The sequence below is a fragment of the Rattus rattus genome, chromosome 2, assembly GCF_011064425.1.
Source record: "Rattus rattus isolate New Zealand chromosome 2, Rrattus_CSIRO_v1, whole genome shotgun sequence".
Classification (NCBI taxonomy): Eukaryota; Metazoa; Chordata; class Mammalia; order Rodentia; family Muridae; genus Rattus; species Rattus rattus.
The window spans coordinates 165965895-165972127 of record NC_046155.1 but is presented as its reverse complement, the minus strand read 5'-3'; the positions used below and the strand labels follow the sequence as shown (position 1 = coordinate 165972127).

General features: G+C 45.4%; 1 protein-coding gene and 1 long non-coding RNA gene across 2 annotated transcripts in view; both read right to left on the bottom strand.

Annotated features, from left to right (window-relative positions):
• Positions 1 to 262, bottom strand: part of LOC116892343 (zinc finger protein 14) — a 38039-nt gene extending 37777 nt beyond the window's left edge. Inside the window, exon 1 of the transcript XR_004386943.1 lies at positions 177 to 262. The gene's annotated coding sequence lies outside the window, so the exon portion shown is untranslated. The remainder of the gene's footprint in view (positions 1 to 176) is intronic.
• Positions 263 to 2052: 1790 nt separating this feature from the next.
• LOC116892349 lies at positions 2053 to 5363 on the bottom strand. Its single transcript, XR_004386945.1, has 3 exons — positions 5260 to 5363; positions 4510 to 4619; positions 2053 to 2240 (listed from the first exon to the last, which is right to left on the bottom strand). It is a non-coding gene; the product is annotated as an uncharacterized LOC116892349 (long non-coding RNA).
• Between the last annotated feature and the right edge of the window lie 870 nt (positions 5364 to 6233).

Sequence of the window (6233 nt, the reverse complement as noted above, 5' to 3'; positions counted from 1 at the left end):
TTAGGTCCACTCAGAAAGATGTGAGGAGATGGACACGTGGTACCTGTGCACAGGTAACCCGCCACGTGGCAAAATGTAGGTTAAAATAAATGGGTTGTCTTTAGTTATGATCTGGTCAGGAAGAGCCCAGCCATGTGGCGGTGTCTCCAGAAGAAGAATATCAACGGTTAACTCACACGGGCCATGGTTCAGAAACTCAGCAACCGCTCCGTCTTCCTTGGAGTTTATTTCTCAAAAGAAGCAGAGCCCGCTGAGGTCAGAGCTGGGAGAGGTAAACAAGTCCATGAGATTTTGCCTCACGAGTCTCCAACGATCCCTCCATCTACAGCCACACCATCCCATCCACTCCCCTCAGTTTCAAAAGCACACCTGGATTCACCAAACCTAAAAACGTCCCAAGTCCCAAGTGGCCTAGCAGCCACGACCACTGGGAATCTGTTCCACAACCAAGCCAACTTCAAACCGCTCCGACCCTCCCCCCGCAGACAGTACAGGCCTGGCATGCACAGCTGCTCCTAGTTTTTATGAATGTTTTATATGTTGCATTGTATCCTCAGGGTCGCTATGTTATATTTATGAGTGGATCAGAAAACCCTCAAGAAAGGACATTAAATCAGACTTGTGAAAACTGGAGGTTGGGAAGTAGCATAGCTATATATGGAGCCCTTAATCTCCCCCACAAAGCCAGCTCTCATTCAGGCCTCGCCCCAGCTTGTGCCCCAGAATCCCTGCTCCAATCACAGAGACTTGGCATTCATGATTCACTGGAAAACAGAAATAATGTCAAACTATTGGGATATACAATCTCACTTCAAGAGTATTAATGTTCACATTATCAAGAAGAATATGAGGAAATGGACCGTCTAACCAGTACGCCAAGGATCCAGTTTAAAAGTATCTACAGATAGCATTTAATCCAGGCAAAGTGTAGACTCAGAAATTCTGCTCTGGGGACTAAACAAATTAATTATATATGTGCTCATTGTGATGGTTTGTATATGCTTGGCCCGGGGAGTCAGACTATTTGGAGGTGTGGCCTTGTTGGAGTAGGTGTGTCACTGTGGGTGTGGGCGGGGGTTTAAGACCCTCATCCCAGGTTGGGGATTTAGCTCAGTGGTAGCTGCCTAGCAAGCACAAGGCCCTGGTTGGGTCCCCAGCTCTGTAAAAAAAAAAAAAAAAAAAAAAAAAAAAAGACCATCCCAGCTGCCTGGAAGCCAATCTTAACCTAGCAGCCTTCAGATGAAGATGTAGAACTCTCAGCTCCTCCTGAACCATGCCTGCCTGGAGGCTGCCATGCTCCCACCTTGATGATAATGGACTGAACCTCTGAACCTCTAAGCCAGCCCCAATTAAATGTTGTCCTTATAAGAGCTGCCTTAGTCATGGTGTCTGTTCACAGCAGTAAAACCCCAACTAAGACACTCATCAAAGATGTACATAAAGGGGTTGGGGATTTAGCTCAGTGGTAGAGCGCTTGCCTAGGAAGCGCAAGGCCCTGGGTTCGATCCCCAGCTCCGGGGAAAAAAAAAAAAAACCAAAAAAAAAAAAAGATGTACATAAAAGTATGCTGACAGGGCTGGCAGGGTGGCTCAGCTGGTAAGGCACTCGCCACCAAGACTGATGGCCTGAACTTCACTCCTAGAGCCCACATGGTAGAAGAGAATGATTTCCACAAATTGTCCTCTGACCTCTACACACATTCTGTGGAATGGACACATTCACATACATATAAGTACATACATATAAGTACATACATACATACATACATACATACACATGCATATGTACATGGATACATACATATATACATAAGCAAGCAGGTGAGGGGGTACATTGAAAGACATTGTTCATAACAGAAAAAAAAGTTGTAAAAAAAAATATCCTTCAAGAGGAAAGAGACTAAGAAACACAGCAACAACAGGATAAAGAGAAACCCGCCATTTTACAATGAGACACATCTTTGAGCGACAAGATAGGACTGTGCCTGCTTCATATTGCTAAGTAGACTCAGGTAACTACACAGCTGTACTATAATTCTGTACTTACATTCATTTATTCCTGTGTATGATGTGATGTGTGGGAGAGGCTACATGGTTGCCACGGCACACGTGTGGAAGTCGGAGGACAACTTGCAGGAGTCTGTTTTCTGCCATGATGTGGAAGAAACTGGATCAAACTCAAGCCCTTAGGCTGGACAGCAAACTCCTCTACCCACTGAGCCATTCACCTGGCCATCATTCCTTAACAAAAACAAACAAACAAAAACCAAAATAAAACAAGGGAATGAGGGATAAAGAAATGGCTCAGAAGCAGGGGCGGAGGGAATGGGAGAGGGGAGAAAGGGGATAACATTTGAAATGCCCATACATAAAATATCCAATAACAATTAATTAATTAATTAATTAAAAAAGAAATGGCTTAAGCTTGTATATTGCAGCCAGGAGGTGGTGTGCGTGCCTTTAATCCCAGCACTAAGGAGGCAGAGGCAGGTGGATCTCTGAGATAGAATTATAGTCTAGGGTAGCCTGGTCTACAGAGTGAGTTCCAGGACAGCCAATGCTACACAGAGAAACTGTATCAAAAAATAAAACAAGGGGGCTGGAGAGATGGCTCAGCAGTTAAGATCACTGACTGATCTTCCAGAGGTCCTGAGTTCAATTCCCAGCAACCACATGGTGGCTCACAACCATCTGTAACGGGATCTGATGCCCTCTTCTGGTGTGTCTGAAGACAGCAATTGCACTCACATATATAAAATAAATACATCTTTAAAAAAACAACAAAAACAAACAAAACAAAAAGCAACAAAAGAACCAAGTGTATAGAGTGTATATTGCTCTTGCAGAGGATCCCAATTCAATTCCCAGCACGTGTTTCAAAGTGGCTCACAACCACCCTTAACTTCAGGAGGATCCCACCCCATACCTCTGGTCTCTGGGCACCAGGACTCACATATACATACACATAACTAACTAAATAATAAAATATGTAGAGAGAATCTTTTATAAGCATCACCTGTCAATAACAAATAGGAGGTGGGGAGGGGGACTAGAGAGATGGCTCAGAAGTTAAGAGCACTGGCTGTTCTTCCAGAGGTTCTAAGTTTATTCCCAGCAACCACATGGTGGCTCACAACCACCTGTAAAGGGATCTGATGCCCCCTTCTGGCACACAGGTGTATATGCAGACAGAGCACTCACAAACATTAAATAAATATTTTTTAAAAAGATTTATTTCTTATGTATACAGTGTTCCTCCTGCATGTATGCTTGCGGGCCAGAAGAGAGCACTAGCTCTCACTATAGATGGTTGTGAGCCACCAAATGGTTGTAGGGAATTGGACCTCTAGAAGAGCAGCCAGTGCGCCTAACCGCTGAGCCATCTCTCCAGCCCCAAATAAATAAATCTTAAAGAAAAAAAAAAGAGGAGGTGGGACACTGGCAGGAAGAGAGGATTCTGGGAAATAGTGTGAGGATAAAAGATAGACAGACAGACAGACGGGAGGAGGGGGGAGGGCGGGGGGGTTGGTACTGACTCGGAGAGAGACTGTGGGAGAGACGCTGAGGAAGACACCAAGGAAGAAGCAGGAGGAAAGATACACTAACCAAGTGGTAGACATAGAATAGTTTGAATGGGGGGTTGGGGATTTAGCTCAGTGGTAGAACACTTGCCTAGTAAGCGCAAGGCCGTGGGTTCGGTCCCCAGCTCCGAAAAAAAAGAAAAAAAAAAATAATAGTTTGAATGGGTTAAATAAGTTACAAGCTCGTCAGGAAATGAACAAAGACATTTAATAATACATAATTAGTCCCAGAGTGGTCATTTTGGGAGCCGAGACTGGAAGGATAAACGAATTTGGTTTTTGGGTTTTTTTTTTTTTTTTTTTTTTTTTTTCGAGAGGGATCAACCTAGGGTTTGAGTTTGTTAGGCAAGCTTACCACTGAGCCAAATCCCCAACCTTTTGTTTTGTTTTTTTTACAAAAATAAACCTTAAAAATAAATGTACAGGGGTTGGGGATTTAGCTCAGTGGTAGAGCGCTTGCCTAGCAAGCGCAAGGCCCTGGGTTCGGTCCTCAGCTCCGAAAAAAAAAATGTACATAACAATTAAATACATATCCATACACACCACTCCCCCTTGGACGAGTCACCCCAAATCTCCGCGCTGCCAAACAGCTAATGTTTACGAAGCATTTGGTATTTATGAAGTATCAGCGACCGTTCTAAGAGCCCCACGACATAATATTAAAAATAAAATCCAGTTATAAAAATATAGCTCAATCTCCTTGGAGAGAGGTTTTGTCTGTTTTTGTTTGTTTTGTTTTGTTTTGCTTTTAAGTACTGGAAAGCATTGAAAAGTGGATGCGTGCATAGAGACACTGGGTAGTGTGAGGAGTCAGGCACTGTTTCTAAGAACCAGACGTTTAAAAATAACGAATGTGCTGATCCACTAAAAAAATTAAAGTACGTTTCGCAGATCAAAGAGGAAGCAATATTTGATCCCCCTGACCTTACCTTTTAAACAGGCAGCGGCAATTTATTCCTTCCCTTCTTGTGAGCGCTTAAAGGCAGGCTGGAGTAGAAGGGAATGTTAACATCCAAACTTTCTCGGAGCCTTGTCCAGCCTAGTTAAATCAAAGCACAAGACACAACCAGTCCGTCACTATCATTCATCACTCACACACAAGAGGAGAGTTCAGTTGTCTTTTCCTAGTATCTAAGATAGACCAGGGTGGCAGATGGCCAGGAAGTTTACAATAGCTTTCTAGTTGGATCCCACACAGCCTGGACAACGTGTGACTGAGCATGTGTGGTGTGTTGGGGTAACCCTAGGGAACCAGTGGAGGATGTGTTTATTGGGGGACGGGGAAATGGGGGGAGGAGCGTCGTCCAGGTATAGCATTCTTTTCCCAAGACTGGGAGCTCTTTGCTTTGTTTGCTGGGAGTCTTGTGTGGCGCTCAGGTGAATGGCTGGGGACATGTTCATCTTTGGGACTGAAGTGGTGGCTACGCCGCAGCCGACCCTGGGGCCAGAATCACACACACCACGACCTGGGCAACTTCGCGCGCACAATCGCTCTGCACCCCATTCACGCGCACAAAAGCCGTCGCGCCCTGGCTTCCTGGCCGCACTCAGTCGCCGTGCTATTCCGACGCTCTGCCACGCCCAGTAGGCACAGCTCGCCGCGCTGTTGTCCCCGCGCAGGAACCCAAGGCGCGGCACTAGTCTGAGGGGCGCGAGGCCTCCTCGTCCCCCGCCCTTACCCCGCTCCCTGCAGCGCCTTCACGACGTTCAGAGGACCGGGACCCGGGCTCCGCTCAGTTGCCCCGCCCCACCCCACTAAGGTGACACCGCTGCGTCTTCAGACCCCCGAGGGCCTTACAGGGCAATTCGCGGGGGCTGCTGGGACGGCCACAAGCCCCCCAGTGCGCATGCGCCACACTCACTGCCTGGACAGGGAAAGGAGTCTCAGCTTTTCTTAAGTATTTGAAGAAAGTCTGGTTTTCTTTTGGGAAATTGTATATTTAGTATATTCACAGGTTTGCTGTGGAGGTGACTGCAAATGAGTGTGTCTTTTTAGCTCAGTGGTAGAGTGCTTGCCTAGCAAGCGCAAGGCCCTGGGTTCGGTCCCCAGCTCCAAAAAAAAGAAAAAAAAAAAATGAAAGAATAAGATTTTAAAAGACATTCCTATCATGTAGTTTGCTTTTGCCCAGGTTCTTAGGCTAAGTTTTATTTAGATTTTTGTGTATGCTTGTTTTGCCGAAACTCTGCGTGCACCAACTTCGTACCTGGTGCCGGAGGAGGGCAATCTGGATGTATATAAGCCACCAATGTGGATGCTGAATGGAACCTCGGGGGTCCACTGCAAGAGCATTTTTCCAGCCACATAGGAGGGCATTGTTCATAAGATTTGAGAAACTGGACTAAGGAAAAAAGAAAGAAAAAAAAAAAAAAAGACAAAAGAGGGGTATGGAGAGATGGCTCAGCGGTTAAGAGAACCGACTGCTCTTCCAGAGGTCCTGAGTTCAATTCCCAGCAACCACACGGTGGCTCACAACCATCTGTAATAAGATCTGATGCCCTCTTCTGGTGTATCTGAAGACAGCTACAGTGTACTTATATATAATAAATAAATAAAATCTTAAAAAAAATGACAAAAGAAGTGGCATGGCTAGAGCAGACAGCCAAAGATTAAAGAATGGGTACCACTAACTCAAATTTAATATCACCGACTTTT